General features: G+C 45.6%; 55 pseudogenes; all 55 read left to right on the top strand.

The window, feature by feature from the left end:
- The first annotated feature begins 47 nt into the window (after nucleotides 1-47).
- Nucleotides 48-166, top strand: LOC140109352 (5S ribosomal RNA; annotated as a pseudogene).
- Nucleotides 167-236: 70 nt separating this feature from the next.
- LOC140109385 (5S ribosomal RNA) lies at nucleotides 237-355 on the top strand (annotated as a pseudogene).
- Nucleotides 356-613: 258 nt separating this feature from the next.
- Nucleotides 614-732, top strand: LOC140109175 (5S ribosomal RNA; annotated as a pseudogene).
- Nucleotides 733-983: 251 nt separating this feature from the next.
- Nucleotides 984-1,102, top strand: LOC140108951 (5S ribosomal RNA; annotated as a pseudogene).
- A 70-nt stretch (nucleotides 1,103-1,172) lies between these two features.
- On the top strand, nucleotides 1,173-1,291 carry LOC140109384 (5S ribosomal RNA; annotated as a pseudogene).
- Nucleotides 1,292-1,542: 251 nt separating this feature from the next.
- On the top strand, nucleotides 1,543-1,661 carry LOC140109242 (5S ribosomal RNA; annotated as a pseudogene).
- Nucleotides 1,662-1,731: 70 nt separating this feature from the next.
- On the top strand, nucleotides 1,732-1,850 carry LOC140109086 (5S ribosomal RNA; annotated as a pseudogene).
- Nucleotides 1,851-1,920: 70 nt separating this feature from the next.
- LOC140109240 (5S ribosomal RNA) lies at nucleotides 1,921-2,039 on the top strand (annotated as a pseudogene).
- A 70-nt stretch (nucleotides 2,040-2,109) lies between these two features.
- LOC140108950 (5S ribosomal RNA) lies at nucleotides 2,110-2,228 on the top strand (annotated as a pseudogene).
- A 70-nt stretch (nucleotides 2,229-2,298) lies between these two features.
- Nucleotides 2,299-2,417, top strand: LOC140109085 (5S ribosomal RNA; annotated as a pseudogene).
- Nucleotides 2,418-2,487: 70 nt separating this feature from the next.
- Nucleotides 2,488-2,606, top strand: LOC140109084 (5S ribosomal RNA; annotated as a pseudogene).
- Nucleotides 2,607-2,676: 70 nt separating this feature from the next.
- LOC140109286 (5S ribosomal RNA) lies at nucleotides 2,677-2,795 on the top strand (annotated as a pseudogene).
- Nucleotides 2,796-2,865: 70 nt separating this feature from the next.
- LOC140109246 (5S ribosomal RNA) lies at nucleotides 2,866-2,984 on the top strand (annotated as a pseudogene).
- A 259-nt stretch (nucleotides 2,985-3,243) lies between these two features.
- On the top strand, nucleotides 3,244-3,362 carry LOC140109173 (5S ribosomal RNA; annotated as a pseudogene).
- Nucleotides 3,363-3,432: 70 nt separating this feature from the next.
- On the top strand, nucleotides 3,433-3,551 carry LOC140109427 (5S ribosomal RNA; annotated as a pseudogene).
- A 70-nt stretch (nucleotides 3,552-3,621) lies between these two features.
- LOC140109233 (5S ribosomal RNA) lies at nucleotides 3,622-3,740 on the top strand (annotated as a pseudogene).
- A 440-nt stretch (nucleotides 3,741-4,180) lies between these two features.
- LOC140108948 (5S ribosomal RNA) lies at nucleotides 4,181-4,299 on the top strand (annotated as a pseudogene).
- A 70-nt stretch (nucleotides 4,300-4,369) lies between these two features.
- LOC140109083 (5S ribosomal RNA) lies at nucleotides 4,370-4,488 on the top strand (annotated as a pseudogene).
- Nucleotides 4,489-4,928: 440 nt separating this feature from the next.
- On the top strand, nucleotides 4,929-5,047 carry LOC140108947 (5S ribosomal RNA; annotated as a pseudogene).
- A 70-nt stretch (nucleotides 5,048-5,117) lies between these two features.
- On the top strand, nucleotides 5,118-5,236 carry LOC140109081 (5S ribosomal RNA; annotated as a pseudogene).
- A 70-nt stretch (nucleotides 5,237-5,306) lies between these two features.
- LOC140109375 (5S ribosomal RNA) lies at nucleotides 5,307-5,425 on the top strand (annotated as a pseudogene).
- Nucleotides 5,426-5,495: 70 nt separating this feature from the next.
- LOC140108946 (5S ribosomal RNA) lies at nucleotides 5,496-5,614 on the top strand (annotated as a pseudogene).
- A 70-nt stretch (nucleotides 5,615-5,684) lies between these two features.
- LOC140108945 (5S ribosomal RNA) lies at nucleotides 5,685-5,803 on the top strand (annotated as a pseudogene).
- A 70-nt stretch (nucleotides 5,804-5,873) lies between these two features.
- LOC140109195 (5S ribosomal RNA) lies at nucleotides 5,874-5,992 on the top strand (annotated as a pseudogene).
- Nucleotides 5,993-6,062: 70 nt separating this feature from the next.
- Nucleotides 6,063-6,181, top strand: LOC140109080 (5S ribosomal RNA; annotated as a pseudogene).
- A 70-nt stretch (nucleotides 6,182-6,251) lies between these two features.
- On the top strand, nucleotides 6,252-6,370 carry LOC140109245 (5S ribosomal RNA; annotated as a pseudogene).
- A 259-nt stretch (nucleotides 6,371-6,629) lies between these two features.
- Nucleotides 6,630-6,748, top strand: LOC140109172 (5S ribosomal RNA; annotated as a pseudogene).
- A 70-nt stretch (nucleotides 6,749-6,818) lies between these two features.
- On the top strand, nucleotides 6,819-6,937 carry LOC140109425 (5S ribosomal RNA; annotated as a pseudogene).
- Nucleotides 6,938-7,007: 70 nt separating this feature from the next.
- LOC140109232 (5S ribosomal RNA) lies at nucleotides 7,008-7,126 on the top strand (annotated as a pseudogene).
- Nucleotides 7,127-7,566: 440 nt separating this feature from the next.
- Nucleotides 7,567-7,685, top strand: LOC140108944 (5S ribosomal RNA; annotated as a pseudogene).
- Nucleotides 7,686-7,755: 70 nt separating this feature from the next.
- On the top strand, nucleotides 7,756-7,874 carry LOC140109079 (5S ribosomal RNA; annotated as a pseudogene).
- A 440-nt stretch (nucleotides 7,875-8,314) lies between these two features.
- Nucleotides 8,315-8,433, top strand: LOC140108943 (5S ribosomal RNA; annotated as a pseudogene).
- Nucleotides 8,434-8,503: 70 nt separating this feature from the next.
- On the top strand, nucleotides 8,504-8,622 carry LOC140109078 (5S ribosomal RNA; annotated as a pseudogene).
- Nucleotides 8,623-8,692: 70 nt separating this feature from the next.
- LOC140109374 (5S ribosomal RNA) lies at nucleotides 8,693-8,811 on the top strand (annotated as a pseudogene).
- Nucleotides 8,812-8,881: 70 nt separating this feature from the next.
- Nucleotides 8,882-9,000, top strand: LOC140108941 (5S ribosomal RNA; annotated as a pseudogene).
- Nucleotides 9,001-9,070: 70 nt separating this feature from the next.
- LOC140108940 (5S ribosomal RNA) lies at nucleotides 9,071-9,189 on the top strand (annotated as a pseudogene).
- A 70-nt stretch (nucleotides 9,190-9,259) lies between these two features.
- Nucleotides 9,260-9,378, top strand: LOC140109194 (5S ribosomal RNA; annotated as a pseudogene).
- Nucleotides 9,379-9,448: 70 nt separating this feature from the next.
- Nucleotides 9,449-9,567, top strand: LOC140109076 (5S ribosomal RNA; annotated as a pseudogene).
- A 70-nt stretch (nucleotides 9,568-9,637) lies between these two features.
- LOC140109244 (5S ribosomal RNA) lies at nucleotides 9,638-9,756 on the top strand (annotated as a pseudogene).
- A 259-nt stretch (nucleotides 9,757-10,015) lies between these two features.
- LOC140109171 (5S ribosomal RNA) lies at nucleotides 10,016-10,134 on the top strand (annotated as a pseudogene).
- A 70-nt stretch (nucleotides 10,135-10,204) lies between these two features.
- LOC140109226 (5S ribosomal RNA) lies at nucleotides 10,205-10,323 on the top strand (annotated as a pseudogene).
- Nucleotides 10,324-10,393: 70 nt separating this feature from the next.
- LOC140109075 (5S ribosomal RNA) lies at nucleotides 10,394-10,512 on the top strand (annotated as a pseudogene).
- A 440-nt stretch (nucleotides 10,513-10,952) lies between these two features.
- Nucleotides 10,953-11,071, top strand: LOC140109344 (5S ribosomal RNA; annotated as a pseudogene).
- Nucleotides 11,072-11,141: 70 nt separating this feature from the next.
- LOC140109390 (5S ribosomal RNA) lies at nucleotides 11,142-11,260 on the top strand (annotated as a pseudogene).
- Nucleotides 11,261-11,330: 70 nt separating this feature from the next.
- LOC140109117 (5S ribosomal RNA) lies at nucleotides 11,331-11,449 on the top strand (annotated as a pseudogene).
- Nucleotides 11,450-11,519: 70 nt separating this feature from the next.
- On the top strand, nucleotides 11,520-11,638 carry LOC140109305 (5S ribosomal RNA; annotated as a pseudogene).
- A 70-nt stretch (nucleotides 11,639-11,708) lies between these two features.
- Nucleotides 11,709-11,827, top strand: LOC140109017 (5S ribosomal RNA; annotated as a pseudogene).
- Nucleotides 11,828-11,897: 70 nt separating this feature from the next.
- On the top strand, nucleotides 11,898-12,016 carry LOC140108939 (5S ribosomal RNA; annotated as a pseudogene).
- Nucleotides 12,017-12,086: 70 nt separating this feature from the next.
- On the top strand, nucleotides 12,087-12,205 carry LOC140109343 (5S ribosomal RNA; annotated as a pseudogene).
- A 70-nt stretch (nucleotides 12,206-12,275) lies between these two features.
- Nucleotides 12,276-12,394, top strand: LOC140109389 (5S ribosomal RNA; annotated as a pseudogene).
- A 70-nt stretch (nucleotides 12,395-12,464) lies between these two features.
- LOC140109116 (5S ribosomal RNA) lies at nucleotides 12,465-12,583 on the top strand (annotated as a pseudogene).
- A 70-nt stretch (nucleotides 12,584-12,653) lies between these two features.
- On the top strand, nucleotides 12,654-12,772 carry LOC140109304 (5S ribosomal RNA; annotated as a pseudogene).
- A 70-nt stretch (nucleotides 12,773-12,842) lies between these two features.
- LOC140109154 (5S ribosomal RNA) lies at nucleotides 12,843-12,961 on the top strand (annotated as a pseudogene).
- Nucleotides 12,962-13,031: 70 nt separating this feature from the next.
- Nucleotides 13,032-13,150, top strand: LOC140108937 (5S ribosomal RNA; annotated as a pseudogene).
- A 70-nt stretch (nucleotides 13,151-13,220) lies between these two features.
- Nucleotides 13,221-13,339, top strand: LOC140109351 (5S ribosomal RNA; annotated as a pseudogene).
- The last annotated feature ends 62 nt before the right edge of the window (nucleotides 13,340-13,401 follow it).

The raw sequence follows: 13,401 nt of genomic DNA, 5'->3' as shown, positions 1-13,401 counted from the left end.
AGTTTCTCTATGAGATAGTAAAAGAAGGTTCAAATTGAACAGCTGCTGTCAACATCCATTCTAAGCTGAATGTGCCTGCTCTCGTCAGATCGCAGCAGCAATGCAGCTTAAGGCTTGGCAAGTACCAGCATGGGAGACTGGCTGGGAATCCCAAGTTCTGTTGACCTTTTTGAACCTGAAAGTTGTTAGTTTCTCTGTCAAAGATGGTAAAAGAAGGTTCAAATTGAACAGCTGCTGTCAACGGCCATTCTAAGCTGTATGTGCCTGCTCTCGTTAGATCGCAGCAGCAATGCAGCTTAAGGCTTGGCAAGTACCAGCATCGGAGACTGGCTGGGAATCCCAAGTTCTGTTGACCTTTTTGAACCTGAAAATTGTGTTAGTTTTTCTATGAGATAGTAAAAGAAGGTTCAAATTGAACAGCTGCTGTCAACGGCCATTCTAAGCTGAATGTGCGTGCTCTTGTCGGATCACAGCAGCGATGCGGCTTAAGGCTTGGCAAGTACCAGCATGGGAGACTGGCTGGGAATCCCAAGTTCCGTTGATATTTTTAACCTGAAAATTGTGTTAGTTTCTCTATGAGATAGTAAAAGAAGGTTCAAACTGAACAGCTGCTGTCAACGGCCATTCTAAGCTGAATGTGCCTGCTCTCGTCAGATCGCAGCATCAATGCAGCTTAAGGCTTGGCAAGTACCAGCATGGGAGACTGGCTGGGAATCCCAAGTTCCGTTGACCTTTTTGAACCTGAAAATTGTGTTAGTTTCTCTATGAGATAGTAAAAGAAGGTTCAAATTGAACAGCTGCTGTCAACGGCCATTCTAAGCTGAATATGCCTGCTCTCGTCAGATCGCAGCAGCTTAAGGCTTGGCAAGTACCAGCATGGGAGACTGGCTGGGAATCCCAAGTTCCGTTGACCTTTTTGAACCTGAAAATTGTGTTAGTTTCTCTATGAGATAGTAAAAGAAGGTTCAAACTGAACAGCTGCTGTCAACGGCCATTCTAAGCTGAATGTGCCTGCTCTCGTCAGATCGCAGCAGCAATGCAGCTTAAGGCTTGGCAAGTACCAGCATGGGAGACTGGCTGGGAATCCCAAGTTCCGTTGACCTTTTTGAACCTGAAAGTTGTTAGTTTCTCTGTCAAAGATGGTAAAAGAAGGTTCAAATTGAACAGCTGCTGTCAACGGCCATTCTAAGCTGTATGTGCCTGCTCTCGTTAGATCGCAGCAGCAATGCAGCTTAAGGCTTGGCAAGTACCAGCATCGGAGACTGGCTGGGAATCCCAAGTTCTGTTGACCTTTTTGAACCTGAAAATTGTGTTAGTTTTTCTATGAGATAGTAAAAGAAGGTTCAAATTGAACAGCTGCTGTCAACGGCCATTCTAAGCTGAATGTGCCTGCTCTCGTAAGATCGCAGCAGCTTAAGGCTTGGCAAGTACCAGCATGGGAGACTGGCTGGGAATCCCAAGTTCCGTTGACCTTTTTGAACCTGAAAATTGTGTTAGTTTCTCTATGAGATAGTAAAAGAAGGTTCAAATTGAACAGCTGCTGTCAACGGCCATTCTAAGCTGAATGTGCCTGCTCTCGTCAGATCGCAGCAGCAATGCAGCTTAAGGCTTGGCAAGTACCAGCATCGGAGACTGGCTGGGAATCCCAAGTTCCGTTGACCTTTTTGAACCTGAAAATTGTTAGTTTCTCTGTCAAAGATGGTAAAAGAAGGTTCAAATTGAACAGCTGCTGTCAACGGCCATTCTAAGCTGAATGTGCCTGCTCTCGTCAGATCGCAGCAGCAATGCAGCTTAAGGCTTGGCAAGTACCAGCATGGGAGACTGGCTGGGAATCCCAAGTTCTGTTGACCTTTTTGAACCTGAAAATTGTGTTAGTTTCTCTATGAGATAGTAAAAGAAGGTTCAAATTGAACAGCTGCTGTCAACGGCCATTCTAAGCTGAATGTGCCTGCTCTCGTCAGATCGCAGCAGCAATGCAGCTTAAGGCTTGGCAAGTACCAGCATGGGAGACTGGCTGGGAATTCCAAGTTCTGTTAACCTTTTTGAACCTGAAAATTGTGTTAGTTTCTCTATGAGATAGTAAAAGAAGGTTCAAATTGAACAGCTGCTGTCAACGGCCATTCTAAGCTGAATGTGCCTGCTCTCGTCAGATCGCAGCAGCAATGCAGCTTAAGGCTTGGCAAGTACCAGCATGGGAGACTGGCTGGGAATCCCAAGTTCCGTTGACCTTTTTGAACCTGAAAATTGTGTTAGTTTCTCTATGAGATAGTAAAAGAAGGTTCAAATTGAACAGCTGCTGTCAACGGCCATTCTAAGCTGAATGTGCCTGCTCTCGTCAGATCGCAGCAGCAATGCAGCTTAAGGCTTGGCAAGTACCAGCATGGGAGACTGGCTGGGAATCCCAAGTTCTGTTGACCTTTTTGAACCTGAAAATTGTGTTAGTTTCTCTATGAGATAGTAAAAGAAGGTTCAAATTGAACAGCTGCTGTCAACGGCCATTCTAAGCTGAATGTGCCTGCTCTCGTCAGATCGCAGCAGCAATGCAGCTTAAGGCTTGGCAAGTACCAGCATGGGAGACTGGCTGGGAATCCCAAGTTCTGTTGACCTTTTTGAACCTGAAAATTGTGTTAGTTTCTCTATGAGATAGTAAAAGAAGGTTCAAATTGAACAGCTGCTGTCAACGGCCATTCTAAGCTGAATGTGCCTGCTCTCGTCAGATCGCAGCAGCAATGCAGCTTAAGGCTTGGCAAGTACCAGCATGGGAGACTGGCTGGGAATCCCAAGTTCCGATGACCTTTTTGAACCTGAAAATTGTGTTAGTTTCTCTATGAGATAGTAAAAGAAGGTTCAAATTGAACAGCTGCTGTCAACGGCCATTCTAAGCTGAATGTGCCTGCTCTCGTCAGATCGCAGCAGCAATGCAGCTTAAGGCTTGGCAAGTACCAGCATGGGAGACTGGCTGGGAATCCCAAGTTCCATTGACCTTTTTGAACCTGAAAATTGTGTTAGTTTCTCTATGAGATAGTAAAAGAAGGTTCAAATTGAACAGCTGCTGTCAACGGCCATTCTAAGCTGAATGTGCGTGCTCTTGTCGGATCACAGCAGCGATGCGGCTTAAGGCTTGGCAAGTACCAGCATGGGAGACTGGCTGTGAATCCCAAGTTCCGTTGACCTTTTTGAACCTGAAAATTGTGTTAGTTTCTCTATGAGATAGTAAAAGAAGGTTCAAACTGAACAGCTGCTGTCAACGGCCATTCTAAGCTGAATGTGCCTGCTCTCGTCAGATCGCAGCATCAATGCAGCTTAAGGCTTGGCAAGTACCAGCATGGGAGACTGGCTGGGAATCCCAAGTTCCGTTGACCTTTTTGAACCTGAAAATTGTGTTAGTTTCTCTATGAGATAGTAAAAGAAGGTTCAAATTGAACAGCTGCTGTCAACGGCCCTTCTAAGCTGAATGTGCCTGCTCTCGTCAGATCGCAGCAGCAATGCAGCTTAAGGCTTGGCAAGTACCAGCATGGGAGACTGGCTGGGAATCCCAAGTTACGTTGACCATTTTGAACCTGAAAATTGTTAGTTTCTCTGTCAAAGATGGTAAAAGAAGGTTCAAATTGAACAGCTGCTGTCAACGGCCATTCTAAGCTGAATGTGCCTGCTCTCGTTAGATCGCAGCAGCAATGCAGTTTAAGGCTTGGCAAGTACCAGCATGGGAGACTGGCTGGGAATCCCAAGTTCTGTTGACCTTTTTGAACCTGAAAATTGTGTTAGTTTTTCTATGAGATAGTAAAAGAAGGTTCAAATTGAACAGCTGCTGTCAACGGCCATTCTAAGCTGAATGTGCCTGCTCTCGTCAGATCGCAGCAGCTTAAGGCTTGGCAAGTACCAGCATGGGAGACTGGCTGGGAATCCCAAGTTACGTTGACCATTTTGAACCTGAAAATTGTTAGTTTCTCTGTCAAAGATGGTAAAAGAAGGTTCAAATTGAACAGCTGCTGCTAACGGCCATTCTAAGATGAATGTGCCTGCTCTCGTCAGTTCGCAGCAGCAATGCAGCTTAAGGCTTGGCAAGTACCAGCATGGGAGACTGGCTGGGAATCCTAAGTTCCGTTGACCTTTTTGAACCTGAAAATTGTGTTAGTTTCTCTATGAGATATTAAAAGAAGGTTCAAATTGAACAGCTGCTGTCAACGGCCATTCTAAGCTGAATGTGCCTGCTCTCGTCAGATCGCAGCAGCAATGCAGCTTAAGGCTTGGCAAGTACCAGCATGGGAGACTGGCTGGGAATCCCAAGTTCCGTTGACCTTTTTGAACCTGAAAATTGTTAGTTTCTCTGTCAAAGATGGTAAAAGAAGGTTCAAATTGAACAGCTGCTGTCAACGGCCATTCTAAGCTGAATGTGCCTGCTCTCGTCAGATCGCAGCAGCAATGCAGCTTAAGGCTTGGCAAGTACCAGCATGGGAGACTGGCTGGGAATCCCAAGTTCTGTTGACCTTTTTGAACCTGAAAATTGTGTTAGTTTCTCTATGAGATAGTAAAAGAAGGTTCAAATTGAACAGCTGCTGTCAATGGCCATTCTAAGCTGAATGTGCCTGCTCTCGTCAGATCGCAGCAGCTTAAGGCTTGGCAAGTACCAGCATGGGAGACTGGCTGGGAATCCCAAGTTCCGTTGACCTTTTTGAACCTGAAAATTGTGTTAGTTTCTCTATGAGATAGTAAAAGAAGGTTCAAATTGAACAGCTGCTGCTAACGGCCATTCTAAGATGAATGTGCCTGCTCTCGTCAGTTCGCAGCAGCAATGCAGCTTAAGGCTTGGCAAGTACCAGCATGGGAGACTGGCTGGGAATCCTAAGTTCCGTTGACCTTTTTGAACCTGAAAATTGTGTTAGTTTCTCTATGAGATATTAAAAGAGGGTTCAAATTGAACAGCTGCTGTCAACGGCCATTCTAAGCTGAATGTGCCTGCTCTCGTCAGATCGCAGCAGCAATGCAGCTTAAGGCTTGGCAAGTACCAGCATGGGAGACTGGCTGGGAATCCCAAGTTCCGTTGACCTTTTTGAACCTGAAAATTGTTAGTTTCTCTGTCAAAGATGGTAAAAGAAGGTTCAAATTGAACAGCTGCTGTCAACGGCCATTCTAAGCTGAATGTGCCTGCTCTCGTCAGATCGCAGCAGCAATGCAGCTTAAGGCTTGGCAAGTACCAGCATGGGAGACTGGCTGGGAATCCCAAGTTCTGTTGACCTTTTTGAACCTGAAAATTGTGTTAGTTTCTCTATGAGATAGTAAAAGAAGGTTCAAATTGAACAGCTGCTGTCAACGGCCATTCTAAGCTGAATGTGCCTGCTCTCGTCAGATCGCAGCATCAATGCAGCTTAAGGCTTGGCAAGTACCAGCATGGGAGACTGGCTTGGAATCCCAAGTTCTGTTGACCTTTTTGAACCTGAAAATTGTGTTAGTTTCTCTATGAGATAGTAAAAGAAGGTTCAAATTGAACAGCTGCTGTCAACGGCCATTCTAAGCTGAATGTGCCTGCTCTCGTCAGATCGCAGCAGCAATGCAGCTTAAGGCTTGGCAAGTACCAGCATGGGAGACTGGCTGGGAATCCCAAGTTCCGTTGACCTTTTTGAACCTGAAAATTGTGTTAGTTTCTCTATGAGATAGTAAAAGAAGGTTCAAATTGAACAGCTGCTGTCAACGGCCATTCTAAGCTGAATGTGCCTGCTCTCGTCAGATCGCAGCAGCAATGCAGCTTAAGGCTTGGCAAGTACCAGCATGGGAGACTGGCTGGGAATCCCAAGTTCCGTTGACCTTTTTGAACCTGAAAATTGTGTTAGTTTCTCTATGAGATAGTAAAAGAAGGTTCAAACTGAACAGCTGCTGTCAACGGCCATTCTAAGCTGAATGTGCCTGCTCCCGTCAGATCGCAGCAGCAATGCAGCTTTAGGCTTGGCAAGTAACAGCATGGGAGACTGGCTGGGAATCCCAAGTTCCGTTGACCTTTTTGAACCTGAAAATTGTGTTAGTTTCTCTATGAGATAGTAAAAGAAGGTTCAAATTGAACAGCTGCTGTCAACGGCCATTCTAAGCTGAATGTGCCTGCTCTCGTCAGATCGCAGCAGCAATGCAGCTTAAGGCTTGGCAAGTACCAGCATGGGAGACTGGCTGGGAATCCCAAGTTCTGTTGACCTTTTTGAACCTGAAAATTGTGTTAGTTTCTCTATGAGATAGTAAAAGAAGGTTCAAATTGAACAGCTGCTGTCAACGGCCATTCTAAGCTGAATGTGCCTGCTCTCGTCAGATCGCAGCAGCAATGCAGCTTAAGGCTTGGCAAGTACCAGTATGGGAGACTGGCTGGGAATCCCAAGTTCCATTGACCTTTTTGAACCTGAAAATTGTGTTAGTTTCTCTATGAGATAGTAAAAGAAGGTTCAAATTGAACAGCTGCTGTCAACGGCCATTCTAAGCTGAATGTGCGTGCTCTTGTCGGATCACAGCAGCGATGCGGCTTAAGGCTTGGCAAGTACCAGCATGGGAGACTGGCTGTGAATCCCAAGTTCCGTTGACCTTTTTGAACCTGAAAATTGTGTTAGTTTCTCTATGAGATAGTAAAAGAAGGTTCAAACTGAACAGCTGCTGTCAACGGCCATTCTAAGCTGAATGTGCCTGCTCTCGTCAGATCGCAGCATCAATGCAGCTTAAGGCTTGGCAAGTACCAGCATGGGAGACTGGCTGGGAATCCCAAGTTCCGTTGACCTTTTTGAACCTGAAAATTGTGTTAGTTTCTCTATGAGATAGTAAAAGAAGGTTCAAATTGAACAGCTGCTGTCAACGGCCCTTCTAAGCTGAATGTGCCTGCTCTCGTCAGATCGCAGCAGCAATGCAGCTTAAGGCTTGGCAAGTACCAGCATGGGAGACTGGCTGGGAATCCCAAGTTACGTTGACCATTTTGAACCTGAAAATTGTTAGTTTCTCTGTCAAAGATGGTAAAAGAAGGTTCAAATTGAACAGCTGCTGTCAACGGCCATTCTAAGCTGAATGTGCCTGCTCTCGTTAGATCGCAGCAGCAATGCAGTTTAAGGCTTGGCAAGTACCAGCATGGGAGACTGGCTGGGAATCCCAAGTTCTGTTGACCTTTTTGAACCTGAAAATTGTGTTAGTTTTTCTATGAGATAGTAAAAGAAGGTTCAAATTGAACAGCTGCTGTCAACGGCCATTCTAAGCTGAATGTGCCTGCTCTCGTCAGATCGCAGCAGCTTAAGGCTTGGCAAGTACCAGCATGGGAGACTGGCTGGGAATCCCAAGTTACGTTGACCATTTTGAACCTGAAAATTGTTAGTTTCTCTGTCAAAGATGGTAAAAGAAGGTTCAAATTGAACAGCTGCTGCTAACGGCCATTCTAAGATGAATGTGCCTGCTCTCGTCAGTTCGCAGCAGCAATGCAGCTTAAGGCTTGGCAAGTACCAGCATGGGAGACTGGCTGGGAATCCTAAGTTCCGTTGACCTTTTTGAACCTGAAAATTGTGTTAGTTTCTCTATGAGATATTAAAAGAAGGTTCAAATTGAACAGCTGCTGTCAACGGCCATTCTAAGCTGAATGTGCCTGCTCTCGTCAGATCGCAGCAGCAATGCAGCTTAAGGCTTGGCAAGTACCAGCATGGGAGACTGGCTGGGAATCCCAAGTTCCGTTGACCTTTTTGAACCTGAAAATTGTTAGTTTCTCTGTCAAAGATGGTAAAAGAAGGTTCAAATTGAACAGCTGCTGTCAACGGCCATTCTAAGCTGAATGTGCCTGCTCTCGTCAGATCGCAGCAGCAATGCAGCTTAAGGCTTGGCAAGTACCAGCATGGGAGACTGGCTGGGAATCCCAAGTTCTGTTGACCTTTTTGAACCTGAAAATTGTGTTAGTTTCTCTATGAGATAGTAAAAGAAGGTTCAAATTGAACAGCTGCTGTCAATGGCCATTCTAAGCTGAATGTGCCTGCTCTCGTCAGATCGCAGCAGCTTAAGGCTTGGCAAGTACCAGCATGGGAGACTGGCTGGGAATCCCAAGTTCCGTTGACCTTTTTGAACCTGAAAATTGTGTTAGTTTCTCTATGAGATAGTAAAAGAAGGTTCAAATTGAACAGCTGCTGCTAACGGCCATTCTAAGATGAATGTGCCTGCTCTCGTCAGTTCGCAGCAGCAATGCAGCTTAAGGCTTGGCAAGTACCAGCATGGGAGACTGGCTGGGAATCCTAAGTTCCGTTGACCTTTTTGAACCTGAAAATTGTGTTAGTTTCTCTATGAGATATTAAAAGAGGGTTCAAATTGAACAGCTGCTGTCAACGGCCATTCTAAGCTGAATGTGCCTGCTCTCGTCAGATCGCAGCAGCAATGCAGCTTAAGGCTTGGCAAGTACCAGCATGGGAGACTGGCTGGGAATCCCAAGTTCCGTTGACCTTTTTGAACCTGAAAATTGTTAGTTTCTCTGTCAAAGATGGTAAAAGAAGGTTCAAATTGAACAGCTGCTGTCAACGGCCATTCTAAGCTGAATGTGCCTGCTCTCGTCAGATCGCAGCAGCAATGCAGCTTAAGGCTTGGCAAGTACCAGCATGGGAGACTGGCTGGGAATCCCAAGTTCTGTTGACCTTTTTGAACCTGAAAATTGTGTTAGTTTCTCTATGAGATAGTAAAAGAAGGTTCAAATTGAACAGCTGCTGTCAACGGCCATTCTAAGCTGAATGTGCCTGCTCTCGTCAGATCGCAGCATCAATGCAGCTTAAGGCTTGGCAAGTACCAGCATGGGAGACTGGCTTGGAATCCCAAGTTCTGTTGACCTTTTTGAACCTGAAAATTGTGTTAGTTTCTCTATGAGATAGTAAAAGAAGGTTCAAATTGAACAGCTGCTGTCAACGGCCATTCTAAGCTGAATGTGCCTGCTCTCGTCAGATCGCAGCAGCAATGCAGCTTAAGGCTTGGCAAGTACCAGCATGGGAGACTGGCTGGGAATCCCAAGTTCCGTTGACCTTTTTGAACCTGAAAATTGTGTTAGTTTCTCTATGAGATAGTAAAAGAAGGTTCAAATTGAACAGCTGCTGTCAACGGCCATTCTAAGCTGAATGTGCCTGCTCTCGTCAGATCGCAGCAGCAATGCAGCTTAAGGCTTGGCAAGTACCAGCATGGGAGACTGGCTGGGAATCCCAAGTTCCGTTGACCTTTTTGAACCTGAAAATTGTGTTAGTTTCTCTATGAGATAGTAAAAGAAGGTTCAAACTGAACAGCTGCTGTCAACGGCCATTCTAAGCTGAATGTGCCTGCTCCCGTCAGATCGCAGCAGCAATGCAGCTTTAGGCTTGGCAAGTAACAGCATGGGAGACTGGCTGGGAATCCCAAGTTCCGTTGACCTTTTTGAACCTGAAAATTGTGTTAGTTTCTCTATGAGATAGTAAAAGAAGGTTCAAATTGAACAGCTGCTGTCAACGGCCATTCTAAGCTGAATGTGCCTGCTCTCGTCAGATCGCAGCAGCAATGCAGCTTAAGGCTTGGCAAGTACCAGCATGGGAGACTGGCTGGGAATCCCAAGTTCTGTTGACCTTTTTGAACCTGAAAATTGTGTTAGTTTCTCTATGAGATAGTAAAAGAAGGTTCAAATTGAACAGCTGCTGTCAACGGCCATTCTAAGCTGAATGTGCCTGCTCTCGTCAGATCGCAGCAGCAATGCAGCTTAAGGCTTGGCAAGTACCAGTATGGGAGACTGGCTGGGAATCCCAAGTTCCATTGACCTTTTTGAACCTGAAAATTGTGTTAGTTTCTCTATGAGATAGTAAAAGAAGGTTCAAATTGAACAGCTGCTGTCAACGGCCATTCTAAGCTGAATGTGCGTGCTCTTGTCGGATCACAGCAGCGATGCGGCTTAAGGCTTGGCAAGTACCAGCATGGGAGACTGGCTGTGAATCCCAAGTTCCGTTGACCTTTTTGAACCTGAAAATTGTGTTAGTTTCTCTATGAGATAGTAAAAGAAGGTTCAAACTGAACAGCTGCTGTCAACGGCCATTCTAAGCTGAATGTGCCTGCTCTCGTCAGATCGCAGCATCAATGCAGCTTAAGGCTTGGCAAGTACCAGCATGGGAGACTGGCTGGGAATCCCAAGTTCCGTTGACCTTTTTGAACCTGAAAATTGTGTTAGTTTCTCTATGAGATAGTAAAAGAAGGTTCAAATTGAACAGCTGCTGTCAACGGCCCTTCTAAGCTGAATGTGCCTGCTCTCGTCAGATCGCAGCAGCAATGCAGCTTAAGGCTTGGCAAGTACCAGCATGGGAGACTGGCTGGGAATCCCAAGTTCCGTTGACCTTTTTGAACCTGAAAATTGTTAGTTTCTCTGTCAAAGATGGTAAAAGAAGGTTCAAATTGAACAGCTGCTGTCAACGGCCATTCTAAGCTGAATGTGCCTGCTCTCGTCAGATCGCAGCAGCAATGCAGCTTAAGGCTTGGCAAGTACCAGCATGGGAGACTGGCTGGGAATCCCAAGTTCTGTTGACCTTTTTGAACCTGAAAATTGTGTTAGTTTTTCTATGAGATAGTAAAAGAAGGTTCAAATTGAACAGCTGCTGTCAACGGCCATTCTAAGCTGAATGTGCCTGCTCTCGTCAGATCGCAGCAGCTTAAGGCTTGGCAAGTACCAGCATGGGAGACTGGCTGGGAATCCCAAGTTCCGTTGACCTTTTTGAACCTGAAAATTGTGTAAGTTTCTCTATGAGATAGTAAAAGAAGGTTCAAATTGAACAGCTGCTGTCAACGGCCATTCTAAGCTGAATGTGCCTGCTCTCGTCAGTTCCCAGCAGCAATGCAGCTTAAGGCTTGGCAAGTACCAGCATGGGAGACTGGCTGGGAATCCCAAGTTCCGATGACCTTTTTGAACCTGAAAATTTTGTTAGTTTCTCTATGAGATAGTAAAAGAAGGTTCAAATTGAACAGCTGCTGTTAACGGCCATTCTAAGCTGAATGTGCCTGCTCTCGTCAGATTGCAGCAGCAATGCAGCTTAAGGCTTGGCAAGTACCAGCATGGGAGACTGGCTGGGAATCCCAAGTTCCGTTGACCTTTTTGAACCTGAAAATTGTTAGTTTCTCTGTCAAAGATGGTAAAAGAAGGTTCAAATTGAACAGCTGCTGTCAACGGCCATTCTAAGCTGAATGTGCGTGCTCTCGTCAGATCGCAGCAGCAATGCAGCTTATGGCTTGGCAAGTACCAGCATGGGAGACTGGCTGGGAATCCCAAGTTCCGTTGACCTTTTTGAACCTGAAAATTGTGTTAGTTTCTCTATGAGATAGTAAAAGAAGGTTCAAACTGAACAGCTGCTGTCAACGGCCATTCTAAGCTGAATGTGCCTGCTCTCGTCAGACCGCAGCAGCAATGCAGCTTAAGGCTTGGCAAGTACCAGCATGGGAGACTGGCTGGGAATCCCAAGTTCCGTTGACCTTTTTGAACCTGAAAATTGTGTTAGTTTCTCTATGAGATAGTAAAAGAAGGTTCAAATTGAACAGCTGCTGTCAACGGCCATTCTAAGCTGAATGTGCCTGCTCTCGTCAGATCGCAGCAGCAATGCAGCTTAAGGCTTGGCAAGTACCAGCATGGGAGACTGGCTGGAAATCCCAAGTTCTGTTGACCTTTTTGAACCTGAAAATTGTGTTAGTTTTTCTATGAGATAGTAAAAGAAGGTTCAAATTGAACAGCTGCTGTCAACGGCCATTCTAAGCTGAATGTGCCTGCTCTCGTCAGATCGCAGCAGCAATGCAGCTTTAGGCTTGGCAAGTACCAGCATGGGAGACTGGCTGGGAATCCCAAGTTCTGTTGACCTTTTTGAACCTGAAAATTGTGTTAGTTTCTCTATGAGATAGTAAAAGAAGGTTCAAATTGAACAGCTGCTGTCAACGGCCATTCTAAGCTGAATGTGCCTGCTCTCGTCAGATCGCAGCAGCAATGCAGCTTAAGGCTTGGCAAGTACCAGCATGGGAGACTGGCTGGGAATCCCAAGTTCCGTTGACCTTTTTGAACCTGAAAATTGTGTTAGTTTCTCTATGAGATAGTAAAAGAAGGTTCAAATTGAACAGCTGCTGTTAACGGCCATTCTAAGCTGAATGTGCCTGCTCTCGTCAGATTGCAGCAGCAATGCAGCTTAAGGCTTGGCAAGTACCAGCATGGGAGACTGGCTGGGAATCCCAAGTTCCGTTGACCTTTTTGAACCTGAAAATTGTTAGTTTCTCTGTCAAAGATGGTAAAAGAAGGTTCAAATTGAACAGCTGCTGTCAACGGCCATTCTAAGCTGAATGTGCGTGCTCTCGTCAGATCGCAGCAGCAATGCAGCTTATGGCTTGGCAAGTACCAGCATGGGAGACTGGCTGGGAATCCCAAGTTCCGTTGACCTTTTTGAACCTGAAAATTGTGTTAGTTTCTCTATGAGATAGTAAAAGAAGGTTCAAACTGAACAGCTGCTGTCAACGGCCATTCTAAGCTGAATGTGCCTGCTCTCGTCAGACCGCAGCAGCAATGCAGCTTAAGGCTTGGCAAGTACCAGCATGGGAGACTGGCTGGGAATCCCAAGTTCCGTTGACCTTTTTGAACCTGAAAATTGTGTTAGTTTCTCTATGAGATAGTAAAAGAAGGTTCAAATTGAACAGCTGCTGTCAACGGCCATTCTAAGCTGAATGTGCCTGCTCTCGTCAGATCGCAGCAGCAATGCAGCTTAAGGCTTGGCAAGTACCAGCATGGGAGACTGGCTGGAAATCCCAAGTTCTGTTGACCTTTTTGAACCTGAAAATTGTGTTAGTTTTTCTATGAGATAGTAAAAGAAGGTTCAAATTGAACAGCTGCTGTCAATGGCCATTCTAAGCTGAATGTGCCTGCTCTCGTCAGATCGCAGCAGCAATGCAGCTTTAGGCTTGGCAAGTACCAGCATGGGAGACTGGCTGGGAATCCCAAGTTCTGTTGACCTTTTTGAACCTGAAAATTGTGTTAGTTTCTCTATGAGATAGTAAAAGAAGGTTCAAATTGAACAGCTGCTGTCAACGGCCATTCTAAGCTGAATGTGCCTGCTCTCGTCAGATCGCAGCAGCAATGCAGCTTAAGGCTTGGCAAGTACCAGCATGGGAGACTGGCTGGGAATCCCAAGTTCCGTTGACCTTTTTGAACCTGAAAATTGTGTTAGTTTCTCTATGAGATAGTAAAAGAAGGTTCAAATTGAACAGCTGCTGTCAACATCCATTCTAAGCTGAATGTGCCTGCTCTCGTCAGATCGCAGCAGCAATGCAGCTTAAGGCTTGGCAAGTACCAGCATGGGAGACTGGCTGGGAATCCCAAGTTCTGTTGACCTTTTTGAACCTGAAAATTGTGTTAGTTTCTCTATGAGATAGTAAAAGAAGGTTCAAATTGAA

This window comes from Engystomops pustulosus, unplaced genomic scaffold, assembly GCF_040894005.1.
Source record: "Engystomops pustulosus unplaced genomic scaffold, aEngPut4.maternal MAT_SCAFFOLD_200, whole genome shotgun sequence".
In the NCBI taxonomy this organism is placed as follows: domain Eukaryota; kingdom Metazoa; phylum Chordata; class Amphibia; order Anura; family Leptodactylidae; genus Engystomops; species Engystomops pustulosus.
This window is presented reverse-complemented; position numbering and strand designations above follow the sequence as displayed.